This window comes from Canis lupus, unplaced genomic scaffold (genome assembly GCF_011100685.1).
Source record: "Canis lupus familiaris isolate Mischka breed German Shepherd unplaced genomic scaffold, alternate assembly UU_Cfam_GSD_1.0 chrUn_S608H770, whole genome shotgun sequence".
Classification (NCBI taxonomy): domain Eukaryota; kingdom Metazoa; phylum Chordata; class Mammalia; order Carnivora; family Canidae; genus Canis; species Canis lupus.
The window spans coordinates 15,204-41,621 of NW_023331548.1; the positions used below are offsets into that span (position 1 = coordinate 15,204).

A 26,418-nucleotide genomic window follows, 5' to 3' on the forward strand; every position below is an offset into this window, starting at 1 on the left:
TATTTCTTTTCCCAGATGATAACATTATTTTGTTTGGTTTGGTTGGCGTCATTGGCCTTGGCTAACGTCTTGTATTTCAAGTTCTTCTTCATTTTCCAAGCTTCCCCGATTACTTAGCCACACGGTGCATTGTTTCAGTTCCAGTCCCATTAATCAGACTCTTGCCAACTTTTCACAGCTTGGGAAGAATTTTTACTCAAAACATTCAAAACCAGCATTTCACGGAATTCAGCTGTGGTTAACAATGGGCAGCCTTGTTGGTGGGGACCACATTCAAAGTTAATGGGCTTGAAGGAGCATTTTGGTGCCTCTTGGAAAGCATGGGAGCTGGAGCCCAGGCTGCTCAGTTATCAGCCGCCGAGGGTGGAATTAGGATGCTCGGGGCTGGCACACCAGCCTTAGAGACCGCTCCGCCAGCTCCGCAATGTTCTCAGGCTTGGGATGGGGGGTGGGAAGTAAACGCATCTCCATACAGACTATTGTGAGCACTCCCTATCAAATGCAGGGATTCGCCACGAGAGCAGAGTTGGGGATTGTGCCGCCCATGCTTTGTGTGGCCCTCAAATTGAGGTCACAGTGGCTTGATTTTTCCCCTGCCATAGAACAAAGCCCTCTAATAAATTTATTAAGTCTAAGTTATTTGCAATTCATGTGCTCTTTGCAGATCAAGACTGGGTTATGGACGATGCCTTCTTTACACAAAAGAATTGAAGCATGAGGAGGAATCTAGGCAGCAAGTGAGGACAGGAAGCCCTTCTAAATCATCTTAGGAGCACTTCAGGTAGGTTTTTCTGCAAACCATGTATAACACCCGCTTTGTGTTCATGCTTCGGAAAACTACTTTTTTGAAGTTTCTGATTGTTCAGGGCAAAATTGTATATTACATACTGCAACATACTGTGCCATTAATTCCCTCAGCAACTTACTGATTAAGGCACGACTTAAATTTTCTACCATTAGAAACATTTCACTTTCTGTGTTCTATGGATGGAATTGTTTTAAAAATTATTAATAGACTTGATTTCTTAGCAGTTTTAGGTTTACTGAAAACTTGAGCAGAAAGTACGGAGTTCGTATATCCTCTGCTTTCCTTCTCCAGTCAGTGTCCTCTGTTGCTGACATATTAGTGTGGTCTGTTTGTTATAATCAATGAACAAATGTTAATACATCTTTGTTAACTAAACTCCCTAGTTTATATAAGGGTTCACTTTTTTAGTTGTTCAGTTTTATGGGTTTTACCAAACATATGTCATATATGTACCATTATAGTAACATACACTAGCATAATTTCTATGCCCAAAACCCCTGTAAACCATCTGTTCATCCCTTCCTGCCGTCCCCTAATCCCTGGCGACCACTTCTCTTTTTACTGTCTGTATAGTTTTTTACATTTTAAATCTTGGACATTTTACCATCTCATTATCTTACTTTATCAAGACTGAATTTATTTTTCTGAGAATGACCAACATCAAGGGATTGTGACTATAGTTTTAGGTTCAAATTATATATTTGGTTGTCACATGTAAAATGTTTTTTAAAAATCCAGTTTCATCAAGTGTTAATGGATTCACTTGTTTTGTTGTTGTTATGGTTGTTGTTTTAGAGAAAGAAAAAGAGCATGCAGGAGCAAGGGGTAAAGGAGCAGGAGGAGAGGGAGAGAGAGAATCTTAAGCAGGCTCCACACCCAGTGCAGAGCCCAACACGAGGCTCAGTATCACGACCCTGAGATCATGACCTGAGCCGAAATCAAGAGTCAGATGCTCAACTAGCTTAGCTACCCACGCCAGCCCTGTATTCATTTGTTTCTTAAATAAAAACCCAAATCATTAAATAGCCCTAGGTAATAATGACAAAAAATTACATAAGAGTGTATTAGAAAGAAAATATAGCTCTGATGTCTTTGCCCTTGGTGTGCCTCCATGCATGTCTCATCAGAAGAAGAAAGAATACGATTGTTTCAGTTTAGCTCAACTACTTACTCCTGTATCTGTTAGATCTTGGTGATTGGAACACAACTTGCTGACCTCAGAGGGAAGCTTCCATCTTTTTCAGAGCTTCAGGAGAATGTGTGTGTGTGTGTGTGTGTGTGTGTGTGTGTGTGTGTGTGTGTGTATACTATGTCATATATTATGGAAATTCGTCTTTTCTTGTGTATTTGATTTTTGAACATCCGTAATAATGTTAGCATTCGGCTCAGCCATCCTCCCCATTCTGCAATGGCCCACCTTTGTAGAGAGGCCTACCCTTACTTCTACCATGGCCTAGGCCACCACCTGTGTCCTGAAAGATGCTAATGGCTCTGTCCACCACAGCGGTTCTGATTCCAGCACACGACTCTCCATCCTCCCTTTGCAGTTAGGCTTGAGATATACCAAAGTCCTGACAAATGGAATGGGAAGAATGGGTGGAAGCCACTTCCTAGACTGCTCTGGGACAACATCCCACAGAATGCTTTAGCTCTTGTTTCGTCTGCTTTGGGAACGATCGGAGGCCAATGTGTTAACTGGGTGAGTGCTGCGTGCACATGAAGGGAGCAATAGATATGTCTTGGTTTCACTGAGTCACTGAAACGGGAGCTTGTTGGTTACAATATCATAGTCTATCCTGTCCTGACTACTCATACTATGCTTGGTATGTTGGCGGGGTTGTCTTTGTGTGTTTGGTTTTCTGCTACTCTATGTAACCTGAGGATAGCTTTTTGGGTTCCCAGGAACTTGTAAAGTTGCCCACTCACTAAGGTCTCAGAATAGATTAGGTACATAAGTATGCCTACATGTAATCCCATGTACACACGCATATATGTACATCTCTATCTCACAAAGGAGGAAAAAAATATGTATGTTTAGAATAAAAAAGGGAAAGATAATAGTATTTGCTTACCATATATAAGCATTTTCTTCTTTTTCAATGATTTATTTCTATCATTTAAAAGCTTAGATTGAATTTAACTCAGTTTTAGATCAAGTTCCTTAGTTTTTAAGGAAACAATCTTAACTCTAATAGATGTTTACGAAGGTAGCAAGCAGCAAATTGGAAATATATTGCACGTGCATTGAAACTCAGTCTGCACTCTTGATGCAGCCTGGTTGTTTAATACAATCCATATGGGTTATTGCATTGTGGTGATGAGGCCCCAAGTAAAACAGGTTATTCTGGAGGTAAAAACATGGAAATATATCAGATATGATTTAATCCTTATAAGACATTTGACTTTTGTATGACATCTATGATGAGATACTTTTTAGCAGCCATAAAATCATCAACAATTGTCTTTTCTGGGGACAATAGCAGAAGAGGAGGCTCTGCTGGAGAAAAGAAAGCTCAGCTCCACTAAATGACTGGCTTGGCCAGCATTCCCTTGACCTTCCTTCTATTACCATGGCAGGGCTTGTCTTATGTGGGAGTGACATGCCCACAATAGGGTAGGAAATGTCACTCATTCCACAAGGAGAAGAATGAGGTAATGACATTAGTGAGATCCGACCTATCCACACTCCATATGTGCTTGAGAGACTGACTGGAGGTCAGATAGAGAGAGAGATACAGAACTCAGCCTCCCGCAACTCCGTTGGGTAGATGTGATCAGGCCGTCCTACACTTGAGAAAACAATGTGCCTGACCCCTTTCAGAGAGCCAGAGAACTGTCCTAAATTTACGCTGCTAAGAAACTCACTGCATGTTTCCCATATTACGAAAGAAACACAAATAGAAAGGCACAGAGAGATACCAAACTTCACGTAACACAACATACAAAATGACAGTTTAATCTTGACAGTAAATGTGAATAGGATCTCTACGAATATAAAAAGACACTAAAATCAAGTGATAAATTGTCTCCCAGAGACATACTTGAAACAATTTGATCCAAACATTTTTATTGAAAAAGGATGCAATGTATATTAGGGAGGAAAAGTTAATATTAAGGGGAATAAAGAAAAATATAGATAAAAGCCAAAGCAGTGAACACTACTAGAAAAAGTATCAACAGCTATGAATGTGGGTGCTTTCTTTCTTTCTCTTTCTTTCTTCCTCCCTCTCTCTCCCTCTCTCTCTCTTTTCTTTCTTTCTTTCCTTCCTTCCTTCCTTCCTTCCTTCCTTCTTCCTTCCTCTTTCTTTTCTTTTTTCTTTTCTTTTTTCTTTCTTTTCTTTTCTTTTCTTTCTTTTCTTTTCTTTTCTTTCTTTTCTTTTCTTTTCATCTTTTCTTTTCCTTCTTCTTTCCTTTCTTTTCTTTCTTTCTTTCCTCCATGCCCAGCATGGAGCCCAGGACAAGGCTTAAAACTCATAACCCGGGATTAAGACCTGAACTGAGATCCAGAGTCAGACCCTTAACAAACTGAGCCACCCAGGTGTCCCTAGCTATGAATGTACTTAATCATCATGGGTAAAAACTATTGGAAATACATACAAGGAGAAAGGGAGGCTCCTCACGGTGACTGCTCAGATCTCAGAGATCACATAAACAATATTGGAAAAGTTTATGGAAGAACCAAGTAAAGTAATTGTCAGGATTCAACATATATATCTATTTATTTAATATGTATGTATCCACTGCCAAGTTAGGTAGACCATGCCTTCTGTTTTAAGACCCACAAAACATTTGTAAAATTTGGCTTTATGTTTGGCCACAGTGAAACACCACCCTCCAAAATCAAAAGGGGTAGTAAAAGATATCAGATTTTATGACATAGGGAACAAAAAATTAGAACCTAATAAAAAATATAATAAAGTCTGAAGTGGCATGTTCTTTTGAAAACAGCACTCTTTAAATAATAAGAGTTAAAGAGGACATTTAAAATATAATTACAGATTATTTAGAAACTAATGCTAGTGGGCAAACTATGAAACAAAAATGCATTGGAGATGATCAGTGGTTAGCTGAGAAGCATTTAACAACTGGTTCCCCTAGTATAAATTCAGCATGAGTATTATTTGTGTAGCTGGTTATATTAATAAGTAAGACAGAGATAAAACAGTGAGAACATCAGAACTTGTGCATCATTAACTGAGTAATGTCTTTGCCGAATTGAGTAGGCAATAGTCCTTGAATACTGGGAGATAATTCCTCCCTATGTGTGTTTGGAGGTGTGTGTGCACACATGTACGTGCACACGTGCATACTGTTCGCAGTGTAATGGCTTTAGAGTCAACACTGTTTTATAGTTAATCTGCACTATTATAATTTTCTGCAACATTTTCTTAAGCCCAGAGAAAATCAACAAAATAATCAGTTTAAGTCCCAGTTTGTAGCCCTTGCTGACTTCCGTGGTATAAATACTCCCACCATGGCCAATTCCAAGCTACCAGTGTAGTCACTGCACACAGAAATGAAGAGAGGTCAGCGGGAGCCACCACTATCTAACATAACTGCCTTCGACATCAATAACCTCAAAGGCAGAGATAATATGTAATGAAAAAATAAGACAATAAGAGAATTGTAGGTTTGGGCAAGTATTACTATGGTTTTAATACACTTTTGTTTTATATAATGTATTATTTTGTTTTATATAATTTTTAATAATGACAGCATTGAACACCAGGCTCCCTGAATTCCTGAGAAGTAATAAATCAATGTGAGCCGCCTCCGCCCATTACAGGCAGACAGTCCAGTTCAGAATGTTCTTAGAAGAAAATTCAAAGTATCTAATATTTCCATTTCAAACAAGCCTTACAATAATTTAACTAGGCAACCCTAAAAATAGAAGAAAGGAGAAATTAATATAGCTAACAACAAAAAGAATAGTTGGAAGATAGGAAAATAGGTGAGATATACGAATAAATACTGTGTAGTTTCTTGGAACAAACTGGCAATGTATACAACTTAAATCTGCCCATACTATCGTTGTTCCATTTGACCCTAGTGCTCTTAAGAGATAAGGTCACAGGCATGGCGAACAGAACACATGAAGCCAAAACAGGAAGCAGGGAGTGGGAGATTATGGGGATGGATTCAGATGACTCCGAAGGCTTATCCACTGTCCACCTGTTCTGGAACTAAAGTCACTTTAGGTGAGAAACATTTTGGCCTAATTTTGAGAGCTTGGAGGTTATGAAGTTTCCCTGTGATCACAGTATTTGATTTGGCTCAGTATGGCTTCACGTGGCCCAAGCTGGAAGCATCTCACCAGAGAACAAGTCCTGAGTCTAGTTCCAAAGATGTAGGAAGGATATCTAATCAGAAATAGGACCAGTTTACACAAATCTAGCCTTCTCAAGACCTTTATGTGAGCTGGATAAAGTATTTTAAGAATCTACTCGTTGCAGAGACTTACTTATTTAGGTACAGAGGAAAGAGGAAGAGCAAATGGACCCAAGGAATAATGTCACTACCTGTCCCTGTGCTGGGTACTCTCATGATCCAGGGCTGTATTTGGAATGTGGGTGGATGACTGGACACTGTCTGGTGCTGGCTTGGTGGCATCTTGGCACCCACTCCAAATCCATGTGTGTGGGAGCTCTGAGAGCAGAGTCAGGTCTCAATAAATCCGTCAGACAACAAACAAAAAATGCTTACTGCAACAGCCTTCGTTCTGCAGAGGGCTCAGTGTTTGTTTTTCTTGGTTCTCATCATTGGGTTTGAGAGCTTGTTTCTTACTGTCTTATTCCATGATGAGATGGCCATATTAGCTTTAATGAATGTTTCATATTGGTTCCTGTGAGTTTCTTGGAGCAATTTAAGATAAGCCAAGGATTAGTAGAAGGTTGCAGATGGAGACAAGATTTACATTTACTGTCTTAGAACCGGCCTTGTGGTCTAGAAACAACTGATAGTTACTTGTAGGGTCTAACTTCTGAAGGCCTGGTGCACACCACAGGCCTATAGAGAAAATACTGCATATACTAGTCTAAGTGAAGAAAAGAGAGAAGAGAGAAAAAGAAGGATTGAAGGAGAAAGAGAGAATAAAATGTAATGGATAAGTAAGAATATAAAAACGGCATATAGGGATGCCTGAGTGGCTCAGTGGTTGAGCACCTGCCTTTGGCCCAGGTGAGATCCTAGAGTCCCAGGTTTGAGTCCCACATTGTGCTCCTTGCATGGAGCCCTTTACTCCCTCTGCCTGTGTCTCTGCCTCTCTCTCTGTGTGTGTCTTTCATGAATAAATAAATGAAAATATTTAAAAAATATTTTTTAAAATGGTTATATATATGGAAAACAGTAGAATGTTTGTGAGGATGATCTTTTTCTTGGTGGAATTTTAAGAAACAGACTGATAGTCAAGGTCTATATTGAAAAAAAAGGTGTCAAAGATGCCCTCACTCTCTCTACTCACCTACAAAGTGACAAATAAAGGTTATTTCATAGGTGATCTTAGCCCATGATATAAAGACAGTGACATTTCAATGCTATTCAGCTTTAAAAGAAAAATTAATCCCTATGTTACTGAAACTGACCAAGACCAGAAAAAAAGAAGGAACACATTATATAGATTAGATATTATAAAGGTAGATTAACTGAGACATTAAAATACGACAGAGATCAGAAAATAAGAGAATTATAGGCATATATATGGGTCATATCAATTACATAAATATTAATGCAAACTCTTTAAGTGAACATTTAAGCTAGCAGTATATTAAGAAGTAATACCCCATGATGAAACAATATCTATTTTAGGAATACTGGCATGATTCAATATTAGGAAATCTATTAATGTAATTTGTGGCATTAAGTTAATTGAAAAAATAACTTTACTGTTTTAATAAGTATCAAAAAATAATTTCATACAATCCAACAGTTATTTCAGATTAAAGTTCCAGGCAAAATAGAAGTGAGAGTAATAAAAATAAATTCAACCAAATATGTCTTGTTGCTGAGACATCCCATTGGAGTCATTAAGAGAAAAGAAAACAAAAACAAACTCAAAATAGATTAAAGACCTAAATGTGAGATCCAGAACCATATAGATCATAGAAGAGAGCACAGGCATTCATTTCTCTGACATCAGCTGTAGTAGCATTTTTCTATATATGTCTCCTGAGATAAGGCAAACAAAAGCAAAAATAAACTATTGGGATTTCATTAAAAAAAAAAAAAACTTCTGAAAAAAGTTTAAAAAATTTTTTAAAAAGCTTCTGCACAGTGAAGGAAATAATCAAAACTGAAAGGCAGCCTATGTAATGGGAGAATATATTTGCCAATGACATATCTGATAAAGATTTAGTGTCCAAAATCTATAAAGAATTTATAAAACCCAATGCCCAAACCACAAATAATCCAGTTTAAAAAATGCACAGAAGACGTGAATAGACACTTTTTCAAAGAAGACATACAGATGGCCATGAGACACATAAAAAGATGCTTGATCTCACTGATCATCAGGGAAATAAAAATCAAAATGACAATGATATATCACCTCACACCTGTCAGAATGGCTAAAATCAGCAACACAGGAAACGACAGGTGTTGGTGAAGATGCAGACAAGGGGGAACCCTCTTGCACTGTTGATATGAATGCTAACTGCAGCAGCCACTCTGGAAAACAGTATGGAGGTTCCTCAAAAAGTTAAAAATAGGGATGCCTGGGTGGCTTAGTCAGTTGAGTATCTGACACTTGGTTTTGGCTCAGATAGTAATCTTATGGGTTGTAAGATCAAGCCTCATGTCAGGCTCCACACTCAGTGGGGAGTCTACTTGGAGGCTTTCTCCCTCTCCCCCCCCCCCCACCAACTCATGCTCAAGCACTCTCTCCCTCTTTCTCTCAAATAAATAAATCTTTTTTTAAAGTTAAAAATAGAACTACCATATGATCCTGCAATGGTACTTCTAGATATCTACCCAAAGAATAGAAGAATACTAATTCAGAGGGATATATGCACCCCGTGTTTACAGTAGCATTATTTACAATAACCAAGATATGGAAGCAGACCAAGTATCTATCAGTTGAGAAATGGATAAAGAAAATGTGGTATGGAGTGCCTGGCTGGCTCAGTTGAGAGAGCATGTGACTCTTGATCTTGGGATTTGGAATTTGAGCTCTGTGTAGGGGGTACAGATAACTTTTGGGGGGGGTACAGATAACTTAAAAAAATAAACTTTAAGAAAAAGATGTGGTATATATACACAATGGAATATTGCTTATCCATGAAAAGAAATGAAATCTTACCATTTGCAACAACGTAGATGGAGCTACAGGGTGTAATGCTAAGTGAAATAAGTCAGAGAAAGACAAATACCATATGATTTCACTCATATGTAGAATTTAAGAAACAAAAAATAAGCAAAGAGAAAAAAAAGAGAGGGGCCAACCAAGAGACGGACTCTTAACTCTAGAGAATAAACTGAGGGTTACCGGAGGGGAGATGAGTGTGAAGATTCTTAATGTGGAACAAAGATGTGATATGGAAGAGATTAAGAACCTTGCATTTCTAAATTTGCATTGGAAATATGAGTATGAACTCTCAAGTTTCATATATACTTTTCAAGTATGTTGAAAATTCTTAGAAACAAAAACTAATTCAGTGGCAATGACATTCCTAGGACCCAGACTTTGGTTTTCATGTATCATTTCCTGTTTTCAGAAGCTTGGATTTCTTGGAGAAATGGCTGATTCTTGTCCTGGGGCAGGAGATGCAGAAGATGAGACTAGAGCATCATGAAAAATCATAGGAAAAAAATATACCAGAATCTAGTAGGGTTATGTCAAAAAGACTCAGTGGCCAACTTGATAGAACTCACACTGGCCAAAGCTGAGCCAGTTTGAGCTTCACAGAGGATAAAGCTTGTAATGGATTAAAACCCACCAAATACACTTTAATCCATGAATTTATAAAGACATTTAAGAATAAGACCAGTTGGTCACATTGTGAAGATGAGAGTTAGCCAATTGATTACATTGAAAATCTAATAGGCATCTTCTCTTCCTATATAAGCAACAGAATGTTAGCTGAGAATTACAGTAACTGCAGTTAAATAAATGAATAAGTAAATTGATCAGACTAGAACATCACCATTTTTTGTCCTCGATGAATTAATGGATGTAGGTATTGAACACTCAGTGCTAATAGCATAAAAGAGAGCAAAGCCAGAAAATATTTATGTCCTGATGAAAAATTCAATTCCAACTATGGTCTTGCCAAATGGATTAAATCTGATTTTGATTAAGCCCCTGAATTCAGCTGATGATTATCAGGGAACGCAGAGAATGGAACAACTTGTTTAAGCACATCAGTAGGCAATAAGTAATACTCAGACTCTGGAAAACACTATGATTCAAACAACCCAGGTTTTGCAACAGATAAATTGTAATGGAAAAGAGGGATAGATAAGCAAGAGTAAAATCTGAAAACACACAAACCAAACACTAACCAGCCTAGTCTCTAACACCAGCAGCATTCAAACAAAGGAGAGGATTTATGACCAGCATGCTATGTAACCTGACGTTTCCAAGTGTCTGCAAAGCTTAGCTTGGTGCCTTTCCATGTAGCTTCTCATTCCTCTCTCCTTTCAATCTCTATAAGGAGAGGTTGGTAAATCTGAACCTGTTAAATGATCCATAATTACCCTCAACTTGTCAGAGTGCCATTAGGATAGACAAAGAATTTGGCCCAGGGTGGAGTGGAAGAAACTTTCCAAGGAAAAAAGTCCCTTTCTGAAGATCCATGTGCCATTGAAGACATGAGAAGGCAGGTAGAGTACACAGTATGATGAGAAAATGGAACAGGAACACGACTTTATTTTCTTTTCCTTGCTTGTCTAAATCTTGGGAACATAGAAGAGAGGAAGATTAAAAAGAAATCAAATAGTTCAAGATCTGTGGAGTGAGCTGGGCCACCCAGAGAGCCTACAGGGCATCTTCTTCCCCATCCTTGAAGACCGAAAGCTAAGGCCAGCTTCCAGTTCTCACTCACTTGTCCATTTTCAGTGAGGTGTGTGGAAGTGGCTCGAGTGGTGCCATTGAGCTTGGCCAGAAGGAGAACCAAGCAGATTCTGTGATGGGAGTAAAAAGCCTTCAGGGTGTGAAGCTGAATGCAGAGAACAACCAGATGCCTGAGAGTAGCATCTACCTGGGGTAAATCCATCCCCTACAGAAAAGGCAAAACAGCCATGTTGGGCCACCCTATGAATGGCATGTCCCATGTCCCCAGAAGAGTACAGACCAACCCTCTTCAAATCCAGGGGCTAGGGACAACTTAGTGTTTACACCACATTCCTTAGAAAAAAACAAGGAAAATGATGTTGAGAAGCATTTGTTTGTGACATATCAGTAAAAACTCAAGTCTCTGTCCAGGGCCATGCGTGGCAAACCGGTCAAGATGCAACAGTAAACCAAGGGTCTAGGAAAATGTAAGGAGGCTGTAAAAGTGTCAAGGAAACTGCTTTAAGATGCTGGGAAGAAATGTGAGTGTGCTGTGCATTCACAAGTATTGTTAAAATTGTATTTTTGGAAGATAGGAAATATACCTAATAGGTTGGTGCACTGCAACAAGACATCTTCATGCAAATTGCTTCAAACATCATCTAGTCCCTCCTGGCTGCATGTTTAAGGCACTACAGTAAGACGAATGGATGCAGAGAAGTTAAAATCCCGGGGAAAAGATCAAATCCAGCACAGTAGCAGAAGGATATGACCTCAGGGTAAAGATCAAAGCAAAAGTGATATAGTAAGGCCAATGTTAAGATGTCTGCAATGGTTAAGATAGGACCTGGTAGAACCTCTCAGCTGACTAGAACAGTGGACCACATGAGGCCATTGTTCTAGCACAGCCTACATACACTTAGAAGTAGCCATTGAGTCTAAGATGGCCTCTGTGTTGAGGTTGTAGGTTTGGATCTAAGAGGCCAGTCAGTCATCTCTTTGGTTCACACGTCTTTAGAGCAAGAGGAGCTACGTCCAAGTAAACCCATCCGCACCTGGAGATGATTTAGGAGACACAGTCTTCTAATTTAAGCCTGATCCTGATGCTAGAATGAGATGAGACTTCGGCATCATGGAAAAGAAGTGAATGTTTTGGAAACCAGGTATCAGAGGCTGGTTACAAGTCTCCAAACACAACTCCCATTGAACCACATCTTGTGTGCGTGCCCTTGTATAGCCCCCTCCTCCTTGGGCTGTCTCCTTGACCCTGTTGGTCACATGATGCTGTGCTCCTCCATGCCTGAGTCCCAGGTGGGTGTGGAAGATTTACCCTTGTGATACCACAGTCGCTGAGCCACTGAGTAAGAACTCCAGCTTCCCTGCTGACAAGACAACTGGGAGACCTTGAGACTCGGGAAGAGTATCTGAGACAGCCTTTTAAGGATCCCTGACAGGCTGCCAGGAATATGACTAAACCGTTTTAAATATTCCAGTCCAGTCAAGCTCTTTCAGATATCTGTGGCTTCAGCCAATATCACAGTGAGGAAGAACTGCTGGTTGAGCCCAGCTGACACACTCTATCCTGAGAGATAATAAAAAATTGTTTTAATAAAATACCAAGTGTTAGGCTAGATTGTGACATAGCAGTGCAAAATCAATACCTTGTTGACTATGATCACAACCACATTACATAATATTAACTGCAGGCGCTATAATATCTGTTCATAAGTACCTTTGCAGGAAAAGCCTACTTTTCACTAACCTGACTAAGGACCAGGAAGCCTAACCTGACTTCCCCTAAAGAGAAGGGACCTCCCTCTGTGCCTTTGTAATTCTCTTGTTACATATGTAGTGAGGTAGCCGGGTAGGTAGGTAGGTAGGCAGGCAAATAGACCTGGGTAGATGGCTGGTAGATTGCAGTGATGTGCATATAGGTCTAGCATACTCCTCCTTTTTTCAAGTCTTTGCATCCCCACTGCATAACACCAAATTGGTACTCAACAACTTTCATTGATTATAGGAATAAACTTTGTTTCTAGACTTGCCTGGAACCTTTTTTTTTTATTTTATTTATTCATGAGAGACACACAGAGAGAGGCAGAGACACACACAGGCAGAGGGAGAAGCAGGCTCCCTGCAGGGAGCCTGATGTGGAACTCGATCCCAGGACTCCACGATCACGCCCTGAGCTGAAGGGAGATGCTCAACCCCTGAGCCACCCAGGCATCCCTACACTTGCCTACAACCTTTACGTGGATTTTGTAAAGAAAAAACATGAAACCTGCACTATAGAATCACCCACTATCAAATGCATGTTATAAATGTATTAAATATCCTAACCATCCAACTTTTATATTTAATTATTGAAATCAGTTAGTTTTAAACATCGCTTTTAGTTGTTTCTGGAAGAAAATTCTGGAATGTGGGAACCATAAATTTTCTTAACATCTTCTGAAGCCAAAGTACTGACTATTGATATGTTCTCATCTTCCAGTGCCCTGGCCAGCTACAATTTATTCCATAAGAAATAACAAAGTTAATCCTTAGAACATTGAATTATTTCAGTAACAAATTGCAAGAAATAACAAAAAGTAGACAGTAAACATATTCTACTTGCCTCTGGCTCCTTTGCATTTGCAGTAATAAAAATCCAGCATTTGGGGTGCCTGTCTTAGGAAAGCATGTGATTCTCAATCTTGGGGTCATGAGTTTGAGCCCCACATTGAACATAGAAATCACTTAATTTTTTAAAAATCTGGGATCCCTGGGTGGCGCAGCGGTTTAGCGCCTGCCTTTGGCCCAGGGCGTGATCCGGGAGACCCGGGATCGAATTCCACGTCGGGCTCTCAGTGCATGGAGCCTGCTTCTCCCTCTGCCTGTGTCTCTGCCTCTCTCTCTCTCTCTCTCTCTCTGTGACTATCATAAATAAATAAAAAATTTTTAAAAATCTAACATTTTCCGTCTAAGCAGGATCATCATTAAAAAACAAAGGGCAGCCCAGGTGGCTCAGTGGTTTAGCACTGCCTTCAGCCCAGGGTGTGATCCTGGAGACCCAGGATCGAGTCCCACGTCAGGCTCCCTGCATGGAGCCTGCTTCTCCCTCTGCCTGTATCTCTGCCTCTCTATCTCTGTGTCTCTCGTGAATAAATAAATAAAATCTTTTTAAAAAGGTAAAAATTAAAAACAAACAAAAATAAGGGTGCCTGGCTGGCTCAGTTGGTGGAATATGCAATTCTTGATCTCAGGGTCATGAGTTCAAGCCCCAAGTTGGGTGTGGAGCCTACTAAAAGAGCCTACTAAAAGCCTACTAATACAGTTAAGAATTATCAGCCCTTTAAATAAATATGCTTGTATAGATATGTACTAATTATGCAGATTATATTTCTGTCTCAGTAAAATTTCATCAGCATGTTGGGCCATTCCCTGAGGTCTCATTTCTGTATCTATTGGATCACCAGAAAAGACGAGTTTAATTCCCTCAGGAGCATTCAGAATATAAATCAGGCAAAAACACCGATCTGTTGACTCAAAGAGCCTCAGGATATATGAGCATTGGAAGGGAAGTTGGGAGTTTTCTAGATTAGATTCACAGCACTGTTTGGTGCTTCCTATTACATCCTTGTTACATGGGCACCCAGCTGTGTTTGAACAGCTTCAGGAATGAGGACCTTCAAAGTCCTAGAAAACTATCATTCTGAGTGGCTAAAAAAATAAAGCTGTCGACAAAGATATGAATAATTGGCATTTGAAAAAGAGTCTTGCCGTAGGGTTTTCAGACATACATACATCAGGAAATAAATGATGTGAACTTCATGTGAATTCATGTAATTTTTTTTCAAATTAAAGGATTTAAAGTTCATAATGGCCACAACAAGAGAGTCGGTATTAATCCAACACCATGATTTGAATTGTTCTGATATTTGGAAAAGTTCAAGAGACCGTTCAAGCAGTGAAATGATTGATAACTTAGAGAGTAAATTCTTTGTAGATAAGTCAGCTGAAACCCACATGAAGAAAACAGGCTCTAAAGTTGGAAAATAAGAGAAGTGAATGTGATAGCAAAGATAAAAAGTCTCCATGCCCTTCAGTTACAAAGACGATGGATGTGGACTTCAAATTGTTGCATAAAGATACTCAGTTAGAGGCTTTTAGGGATATAGAAAAGATTGCAGAGTCTTAGCACAGAAATACCTTAAGCATGTGCTTGTCTGAAAACCTGAAAAGAGATGAAATCTTTATAGGTATTTTTCATTAAAAAAAAAAAAAAACCTAAAACTTTATACATCTCTGTCCTCACTGTAATATACACTTTTCTTAGCTCAGAGGAAGAGATATACTATACTGTGTACTTGGAGAATATTTGCTAAAAGAAAGTGAATATGGAAATTTTCCTGATGGTACCCTGAGTATAGGTAAAATGAAGATAATATAATAAATAACTGAATTAAAGAGATTGACTGTAGTGATCATCTTACATTTTTGGAAATGATGGTCTTTGTTGGAATATTTTACATCCAGTATATCAGTTTTCCTAAGAAGGCAGATTGGGGGACAGATTTTGAATTAATGATGTCTACTATCATAGACAGATTTATCCCAGTTTCATTCTGCTAAACCATAATACCTATTTGGTTTTCTTTTTTTTTTTTTAAGATTTAATTTATTTATTCATGAGAGATACAGAAAGAGAGAGACAGAGACACAGGCAGAGGTAGAAGCAGGCTCCATGCAGGGAGCCCGACGTGGGACTCGATCCCAGGTCTCCAGAATCAGGCCCCGGGTTGAAGGCGACACTAAACCGCCAAGCCACCCAGGCTATCCACCTACCTATTTGGTTTTCAAATATTATTGGACACACTTAAAAAAAATCAAATTATGCTCTTTACAGCATTTATGTAAAGCTTATATAAGTTATCGTATTATAAATTCATTCCTTGGCCTCTCAGTTATTTCCTGTTATTTTAGTTTTCAGACAAGATGAAATTCAATCACTTAAAAAGAAATTTACAACCAGGCCACTACACAAACCCCAAATTCCAAAATTACTTTTATTCTTGGCTTCTTTGGAAAAATGTGTCAAGTTCATTCTTTCATGTAGGTCCAGAAGTATGATCAGGATGTTCGGATTGGTTTTGACCATTCTGTAGAACCTGCTCGTGTTCGCTCTGAGGTATAGATGCTGCATAGTGCAGTTTGTATGTGACCTAGCCAGGTAAGAGGAGAGGACTTAGCTCTCTCCCGAAACAGAAAGGAACAGTAAATTCAGCAGTGCATGGCCGCTGCAGTGATGCTCCGAGAAGCTGTGATTTTAGCATTACACACAGTCTACAGATACATAAAATCGTATCAGATGTCTTTGAAGTGTCTATATAAGTCGTGATGGTGACAGATGCGAAGAATCTAAAGTATTCAGAAGAGAATGAAGCTGCATATAGAGCAGTTAAAAGAAACACGTGGTGTAACTTGGTTTGAGCATCATGGAGTGGATTTGTATACTTAATATGCAGCTTGAACATAGGCAATGGACTACCCCTCTTTTAAAGCATTTGAATTTGTTACTAGTGGCAAAAATAGGGGGTCAGGATAGCAAAGAGGGCTTGAAAAAAATCATCCTGGATGAATGCACCCCATCCTCCATTTCATGCCTAACTTTTGGAGGCATCATTTGCTGGTACTGTTAAATCAGGGAGTATGTATACACAGGAAGTTGAATTTTTCCATTTGAATTTTTATTTCCAGCCCTAAATTAGAAACTGTCCAAATATCCACAAATAGAAAAATACATTCTCTTATATTTTTGGATCTATGCCATGGATCATAATAGTGAATACCTTAAAGTATGCATAAAATGGATGGATCTAATCAGTCTGTCTGATAATAAGTGGAAAAGAATGTAAAGACGTGCCTTTTACGTATCAGTTAGACAACAGGAATTATCTGACTAAATTCTGAAGATGGGCTTATGTGGGTCATGTGAGAGCAGTGACCTTGAGTTGTGGGTGAGGTATTGGACGTAGAATATTAGGGCGTGGGGGGAGACAGGCAGACAAGGTGCAGTGGTCTTTCCAGCGCTGTGATCCTTCTGAGTCTTTCATCACTCTTACCACATGGGCCAGTCCACCAGCACGAACCATGAGGAGCCCCATCCCTTTTGTGTGTGCCTAGGAGCTCAAAAATGTCAGAGACAGTCCCCTCAGAAGGAAGCTATGATGTGAACACGCCAGTATTTGGCTGAAAATGTAGTCCTAAACGTGACCGGTTTAACCTGCCTGTCTATCACAGACTGTTAACCTTCATAAGACCTCTTAGAAATCTGTACAGGGGTATGTAATTTATCCAGAGCTATTTGCAGGTTCAGTATTTTGGATTGTCTCAACTAACAACTCCAAAGCTATTCTCTTAATACTATGTAGTGCCATGCCAATGACTGTGCTTCTTGTTTTATGTTTTCTTCCTAGGATTTATACACTTGTAGAATATGACCACTGAAGGCGAGTGAAGAGATGATCTCCAATCCCACCCTTTTTCAGATAAGGAAACTCATACAGAGAGGTTGCAGCAACAGTCCCAAAACACAGGGTTATGGCAGAAGGTGGTTCATGCTTCCTGCAGGTGTTAAATGACCAAAGGTATATTAAAGCCCTTATGTTTTTTCTTCCGTTATAAAACTGCAGGCTTAATGGATCTGTTTTGTTAATCACATCTTAATTAGATTCCTTAAAGATTTTCATTAAGTTCAAACTACACCCACTCGCACTACTATTTTTCAGTGCTACTATTTTTCAAAAGCTATAGGGTATTTAAATTTTAAAACATCAGAATTCTTTTTTTTTTTTTAGATTTTATTTATTTATTTGTGAGACACACACACATACACACACACACACACACAGGCAGAGTCACAGGCAGAGGGAGAAGCAAGCTCCCTGCAGGGAGCCCGATGTGGGACTGGATCCCGAGACTCAATCCCGGGACTCTGGGATTACGCTCTGAGCCAAAGGCAGATGCTCAACCGCTGAGCCACCCAGGCATCCCAAAACATCAGAATTCTAATCTGCTTAAAACACAAAAATTTTGAGGACACCTGGGTGGCTCAGTGGTTGAGCATCTGCCCATGGCTCAGGTCGTGATCCTGGGGTCCTGGAATGGAGTCTTGCATCATGTTCCCTGCAGGGACCCTGCTTCTCCCTCTGCATGTGTCTTTGCCTCTCTCTATGTGTCTCTCATGAATAAATAAATAAAATATTTGTTTAAAACCACAACAATTATTAAATGATTTTAAAATGCCACCCTGGAGTTAGGTTGTCTGTGTTAGAAATTATATTCTTCATGAAATGTTACAGTCTGCTTTCTTGATCAGCATCATTTTCCATAATACCAAATGTGCTTCAGAATTATAAATTGTGAGTTAAAGATGGTCTTTTGATCAGAATACCAAAACCTTGTCTGCTAATCTCTTCTGTGGGCATTTCACAATTTTTACTGCTATGTGTATTTCCCGGGATATAACTTTTGATTTGTTAAGACAGTTCCCTTTTGGTAAATGTTTGGGAGGAGGTTATTTGGCTTAATATTTCAAGAACAATTAAGAACATTGTGATAAAGGCATAAGGGCCAATAGGTAAGGAGGCTTTTGGGCGAGTTCCATCTGCTCCCTGTATAGTCGTGGGACCTCGCAAGTACTGAGATTTTTGAACTTGAGTTTTCTTGTGAGGAAATGAGTATAGACACATGTATCTAACAGGAATGTTATTGGGATGGTTTACAAATGAAATATTCCATCCAGTACTAAAATATGGTATGGGCTCAATTAATGATATTTACTGTTTTCTTCATGGGTCTTAGAATATCCTTTTCCAGAGAATTATGATATTTTCCTTCTTATCATCTGCCTGCGGTACTTCACTTTTTAACACATTTGGTTTATGTATTGGGCCTAAACTTACAACTTTATTTGCTCTGATTTTTATCTCTCTCTAATTTTCTGTTTTTGTCCTTTGTAAATGAATAAAGCAGTTATTATGTTATATAAAAAATAATGGATAAAGACATCATCCATCCCATTAATTGATTAAAATGCCAGAAAATACTGTAATGAATGTTTATCGCACTTAAATGTCCCATGAGAATCCTCAGCTGACATAACATTTCTCTAAACATGTGAATATACAATAGTGGATCCCAGATATGTAGAACCCAGAAAAAAAGGAGCCTTGAAAGCCCAGAGCATCTGCAGAGATATTTGCAGATTCTCCCCTTGCATTTGCAGAAGCTGGAGATACTGTAATGTTGGTAGCGGGGTCAGTGTCCTCCCTCCTTTCTGAGAGACTGAGAGCAGCCGTGCATAATGGCTGTTTTAAGAACTGTGCCTCAGTTTTGTGGGTTTTTTTTTTTAAGATTTTATTTATTTATTCATGAGAGACACAGAGAGGTAGAGATACAGGCAGAGGGAGAAGCAGGTTCCATGCAGGGAGCCTGATGTAGGACTCGATCCCAGGTCTCCAGGATCACACCCTGGGCCGAAGGTGGCAATAAACCCCTGAGCCACCTAGGCTGCCCATTTTTTTTGTTTTCTTTAAAGATTGTATTTATTTATTCATGAGAGACACAGAGAGGCAGAGACACAGACAGAGGGAGAAGCAGACTCCCTGTGGGGAGCCCGATGCGGGACTTGATCCTAGGACCCCAGGATCATGACCTGAGCTGAAGGCAGATGCGCAACCACTGAGCCACCCAGGTGTCCCACAGCTCAGTTTTGCGAACCACTCTCAGAAGTTAGAAGAGTAGTAGATAATGCTGATGTACTACATGGGACTGTATGCTCTTTGAACTCAGAGCCACCATTCCTGGTGATTTCAAAAAAAATTTTTAGGGCAGTTTTAGGTTTATAACAAAATTGGGAGGGAGGTACAGAGGTTTCTCATAGAGCACCTGCTCCCTCACACATAGTCTTCCCCATTATCGGCATCACTTTCCAGAATAGTACATTTTTTACTAAAGATGAACATTGGCCCATCATGATCACCCAGCATCCCCAGTGTACCATAAGGTTCATGATTGGGGTTGTACATGCAGTGGGTTTGGACAAACATGTAATAACACGTATCTACTATCATATTGTCACACAAATAGATTCACTGTCCTAGAAATCCCCTGTGGCCTGCCTCTTCATCTCCTCCACTCCTCAACCTAATGCTTTTGAAAAAACATTAAAAAAAAAAAAGTCACACATGATAATGAAAAACAGAAAAAGAGCAGATTCAGGAAGTCATCCATGACCTTGACATTTTTAGAATCTGTTAACACTTTCTCCTATCTTTTCTATATGCACAGGCTTTGAACACATGGGCTTATAGTTTTATACTGTGTGGTCACAGCCATCCATGGTGCTTCTAGAACAGTATGAGAATGGCTTTCATGTTAACCACTCGTGAGTCAAATAATGTCTTATGTGCAGGAAATATAATGGTAAGCATTGTAATTAGTTTTCTTTGTTGCTGTAAACTCGATTCATTTTCCCGTGGGAATATAAGGAAAAAATATGTTTATATATTCAGAGATACATACAGAATGCAGTGTAACACAAATAGGTACTGATTTTCCTTTTAAAAGTGTAATTTGTAATCCTTTTCATGGTCCACCGAGACTATTTTGTATTTTAATATATCTAATGCAATGTGCCCTTTTCACGGAGTCATTTTGTTTTGCAAAGATACAGACTTCAGTACTTTGTAGTAATATAAAGCAGAAAACTCAAGTCAGTAATCAGATGAATAATTACATATTCTCCCCTCTACTTAAATGTGTACAAGTAACACCAAATTTTTATGGTGTTAACTTGTAATAAGAAAAAAATATTCTGCCTCAAGATGCTCATGAAAACAGTCATTTTTCTTTTTGGCAATGCCTTTTGGGTGGATACATATTACTGTCATCCTTTAAAAGAATTAAATACAAATTGGAAACTAAGTGAAGAGAAATAAAATGCCACAGAAATTTCAAAGGAAGATTTATAACTTGGATATTATGAACAACGTTACCAAACCTTATGATCTCTGTATCCATCAGTCTTTCTTTGTACAGTGTATTTCAGACATTTAAGATTAATAGAATTAAGACTGGTAAATTTCAGAAGGATCAACTCTGGAGATCCTCAGATAAGATGATATGACCAGGATGCATTACCATTAAATCTGTCACTAACTTAAGATAATTAAGTAGATTCTACAAAATAAATTTTTTACCAGTATATTCCAGTGTGAAGGAGGGAGGAGGAAATGGAAACATAAGCAAGAAAGACTCCCTTGATCTTTCCAAGTAATATGGAATGCTTGCCGTAATTGTATGTAAACTGTACGTAGAAGACTGGAGTCAGGAGCTAATCACATGTTTGAAAATCCAGATAATCTGAAACTATGCAATGATGAAAGAGATAGGGAGTCACTCGATGAAATTAGCAACACACACTGGAACTTCTATAAAATGCAGCAGTATAAAGGTGATTTTACATGGAGAACAGTATTCTAAAATTCAGAAATAATTAACTCTTTGGAGGAGATACACAGTAAAATTGGGAAAAAGTTGGATTCAACCATATTTTTACAGGGCCATGTATTTGGAAATCAACTGTACTGATTGTGGTGCTTGTTTAAACTGTATTGATTGAGGAGCATGGCCAGTTGATTTGGAAAACGAGTTCAGAAGGGAATTAGTTTTCAGGAGTTTTTTAAACCGAATGAGATATTTTTAAATCCCTATAATACAATTCAGTCTTAACATTAATTTGTGTGTCTCATTTCAGCTTTACTATGTCCTTGGTGAGATCCAACCTTACAATTTGTAATAGGCCCGACATGGCTATTATATGATTACGAGTCAATTTCAAGGATTGATTTTAGAGATGGATTTAGTAATATCTGTGACATTTGTGGAACATGGGGCATGTTAAGGAAGACGTTGAACATTTGGGACAGACTTCTGCTAAAGGCATAAGGAAGGCACAGGTCAGTACTAGTGTTCTAGGTATGGTGGTCGTGGCCAGCACATTTTAATTTTTTGGATAATATGTCCCATGTGTACAGTGTCACTAGCTTTGTGGCTTCAAGTCATTTTTTTCTGTGTCCTGTTGCCCATTAAGGTCAACAAGAGACTGTTTGTAAAAATGCTAGTGTGGCTTCTAACTCAGGGTGACAGGGTAGGAAGCTTATGAGAAATGCCCCTCTGTTTTTCAGAGCTCATTTTTTAAAGTTGATTTGAATGTGCATCGGGAGCCAAAACAACTGTCTTGAGTCATAAGTAGGCTGAGGTTCCGTCCTTCTGTTCTTCTTTCATTTCTCTTCGATTAGCAAGACCTGTTTGAGCTATCTGGTCGAAATAGTTACTTTTCATCATGTTTTAGAAATATCTTTGTCCATTGCAGTGTCGAGTCAGAACACTCCTAGAGCATTCTAGATGAGCATTTTCCCTGAGGAGCGACCCACGTTATAGTCTGCAGAAAATGTTTCAGGCACCCCCACTTTAAATTAATAAAACATGGCTGTGGAATCACAGAAGGCCCAGCATTGGCTTGAACTCACAATGTCAACGGGTTGATTTTTGTTTCTTATGAAGTGGCCAATATGTGGTTTGGAGCTGTGATGATGGGAAATTTTGGTAACATTAGGAAACCATCCTTCTGCTTTGTAATAATCCAGGAATGTATAAATACTCAAAAGCCGAAAACAGTTTAATAATATGTCTGAAATCAAATAGTAAAAGGAGGATCCTGTCTCTTGCCTTGAGCTAGTTTTAATGAATGTACCCAGTGCTGATGAAAGTAAATTAACATGCAGAAACAGAACCAGGAGGAAGCTGTGAATCGGACATTGACAGTGTACCCCCAGATGACAGGTCCATAAAACCTAGACCCACAGCTGCACCTGGGTGGTACCTGTCCTCATTTAGGGAGACACCCTACAGTCAGCCCTATAAAGGTATGTACTCGGCCATGTATTCATTCATGTGCAGATGTGAGAAGGGAAAAGCAAAACATTTCATTTGACCCTAAATATGTGTTGTTGTTGTTTTTCTTCTGATACTAAGGAAATCAGCACATTTTCACGGGCTCCTGGAAGTAGTGTGAGCACCTCAGGCAGCGTGCCCTCCCTTAGCTGTGCTGTTGCCACTGCCGTGGCCGCGTGAACACTGCCTACACCTCAGAGTACATGGGGTGCTTTCTTGCGGGGGCTCAGGGAGCGTGCCCAGCATCACTCACAGCGGCGGGTGGGAGCACGTCTCCTGCACGGATGCCTTTCTGCTCTTCCTCAAGCGCATCCGACCCTGTAGTCCACTTCAGATGGGAAACTTACAGTCATCCTGATGTACGTTTCTTGTTGGCAGTGGGCCATCTTCTGGAATGTCCAGGGCTCTTACAACGCTGTGTCTTGTAAGAATAAGCACACGCCTTATAAACCATATACTTCATTACTTATTTGTTTTTAGTCATATTACTTACAACTCTGATGGAATCCATTCCATTTCTCATTTAGTTTTTTGCTATTGTTGTTGTTTTCCTAAAGATGCATAAATTTTTACTCCTAATTTGGACTCTTTGCCTCCAGGATAGCTTCTCAGATGTTGTTTGCTTGCTTCCTTCTTTCCCTCCCTCCCTTCTACTTATTCCTCCCTCCTGGGTTACTTCAAGCACTTCTTGGAACCCAGACATTCTCTTTTTCATATTTTCCTGAAATATATCTTCAAGTTATGTCATCAAGGAGACTGTGTAGGACATAAATTTTATGAAGCCAGAAATGTTTATGCTTTGCTCCTTCAGGCTTGATTAATAGTTTGACTGGGTTTGTATCACTTTTCCTAAGAACTCTGGGATATTTTATATGTTCTTTATAATACTCTTTATTTTATATAACCACACTCATATGTGAAATGTCTAAGGCCAATCTTAATCTCATTCACTTGTAGATAATCTACCCTGATTATATATTCTACTGTCTGTGAAGTTTATCTCATTCTTGGCATTTTGAAATTTCACAAGGATTTGAGTTATTCATTTATAGCACTTTTGACCTAAAACCATGTGTTTCTGACTTTATAGTTTTAAAAATAATGTATTCCTGTTTGTTTTCTTTCTTTATAAGCCTTACTGGTGTGATCTAAGGTTTTGATTGAGCAACAAAATCACTTATATCTCAAATTGTATCTATTTATCTTGTAGCTGTATGTTCTAGGAATTTCCTTACTTAGTCTTCCATTCTTCCAATGAATTATTTCCATCCTTATATTTTTATTTTGCAAGTACTCTTTCTGGGTTTATCATGATTTCCTTTTCACATAAATGTAATTTTTGTTAATAGATGCAAGACGATCTGAATACCGTTGAGGGCTAGGTCTGTGTGTGTGTGTGTGTGTGTGTGTGTGTGTGTGTGTGTGAGATTATCTTTCCTAAATCATCTGTTCCCTTTGAGATCAGCTTTATCTTTAATGTACAGAGCGTTTGTTTTGTTTTTTACCTTACCTTCTGCCTAACTTTTTCCTGAGTAGTGACCTGGGGTTTTCAGACAATGAGGTTGATTGTACAAAGTGGTTGGTGAGACTTTCTTCCCCTGTGGTTTTATGATGTTCATTTTGCCATTGCTTTCCCCAGTGAACATGAAAGCCATCCAGGTATTCAGTCCAGATGAGCAATTTGTGGACGTAGAAGGTTTTGTTGGATTGAGCTTTTGAGGGTTGGATTTCATATTACAAAGTTCCTGAATGATAAAATAAGGATAGTCCTTACCCTGGGATACCAGAACTCAGCCTGGTTATTCATTTTCTCCTGGCACTCTTTCAACTTGGAAACTTAGGGAGCCCTTGAGTGCTTGTTTTGTGCAGGCATGAGGGAGGCAGCGTGACAAACTGCCTAGGAAATCTCCCTGCTAGCCAGCCTTCATAACCCAGCTCCTTCTACTCTCTGGCCTCTACTTCTTGTCCTCTGAGTCTGATTATCATTATATAATCAAACACGTGTTCTGGAAGATGGGTTGCACTGCTCAGTTTCTTACATGAAGAGTCTTGTTGGGGTTTCTTGTTCAGAGATGAACTTCTTCTAATTTTCTTACCAATTCTGTGTTCCTTCTTGGAGGCTGTTGTTTTTAAATGGGTGTCTGGGAAGGAGGAAAGACTTCTGATTGTTCTCCACCCACAATGTTGAACCAGAAGATGCCAAGAGTTTATTTGTGCATAACTAAACTTACAGAAACATAACTCCGTGACCACATTTTCATACATGTAATACAGTTTGATGATTCAGATCTGAGACACACAACACAATTTGCACAATAAACCCACATTACATTAACTTTTTTTTCTTCTCCCATGAAGTGAAGAGATTGGATAAGCCATCTATAACATTCCTTCCGTACTAATGTTCTTTATCCTGCTACTGTAACATAGTATAAAGAAACATTTAAAACACTAAATGAAATATGCCCTTTTTGAAATTTGTTCACAAACAAAAACCTCCAGTTACTAAAGGTACTCTTTTCCTATGAAATGTTTCCATTTTATGTGACATTTACACTAATCACTTGTAACTTGACCTGATTTTATTAGAAATAAGTTTCATAAATAAAAATCTAGCCTAACTTCTGAAAGCACAGAATATAAAAATACCTTTTGTATAGATTTTAACAAAAATATTTTGATTTTGTAAGTATGAAAGTGTATCTCAAACACCTACTTCTTCAGCAGTTTTATTTTAAATCTCAATTGTTTTGTTTTCACTTTTTTTCTAGAATCATGGACATGGAAGCTGAGAGTCTGCCTAATGAACTTAAGGCTGCAGAATGATGTCTTCTCTCTCTTTGAATAAGAGCAAAGAAAATACCTTCCAAGTAAGGACTCCTAGATTTTGGAGTTTGCATCCATCCTGCATTCATCACATTTATTTTACATCTGACCCCAACTGTTTGCCTAAATTAGATTGAAAATTAAGGAGCAAAGGATGCCCGCAGCAAAGGAATTGCACATTTTTGGAAGTTTGAGCAAAACAGCAGATGAAACATCAGCTGGGCATCGTGAGCTCGGACTCATTAAAGCAGGCTGGGAGTCACTAAGAGAAATAGGCCTAACCTGTGCAACAACAGTGAGGACTTAATTTGTGAGGTAGGTACAACGTAAAAGTAAGGTGTTTTATATTTCATTTCATCTCACTACTACTAGGAATTAGCCACTCAGCGTTTGGTATTTTTATGCCACTTGAGTCTAATCTTCCTGTATTCTTTTCTTTGTTCCCTTCTTTGAAAAGTCAGTGAACAAACAACAACCATGACCACAAAATGTTAGATCATTTGGTGTATGATGTCCTGGGCTCTGGCATTTTTAAAACTTAGATGTGTATTGTATTTTTATTTTAAGGAGACCTGCACATCCTTAGATACTCTTTACTACGTGCCCAGATTCATTGTTTTGGGGAATCTGCACAACCTTAAGCATTGAACCAAGTGCTTGAAGGAATAGAAGGATAAATACAATGTAGATTTTGCATTTTATGAGCTCAGAAGGCTACAAGAGAAGCTGGATGGTGAGGCATAGACTTCCCAGGGCCATATTCTTGTGCCAAGGAAACTAGAAGTGGAAGAGACATTCA

At 38.9% G+C, this 26,418-nt stretch overlaps 1 long non-coding RNA gene across 1 annotated transcript; it reads left to right on the forward strand.

Annotated features, from left to right (window-relative positions):
- The first annotated feature begins 451 nt into the window (after nt 1–451).
- LOC119879313 lies at nt 452–26,186 on the forward strand. The gene is made up of 3 exons (XR_005387456.1): nt 452–781; nt 17,252–17,422; nt 25,565–26,186. It is a non-coding gene; the product is annotated as an uncharacterized LOC119879313 (long non-coding RNA).
- The last annotated feature ends 232 nt before the right edge of the window (nt 26,187–26,418 follow it).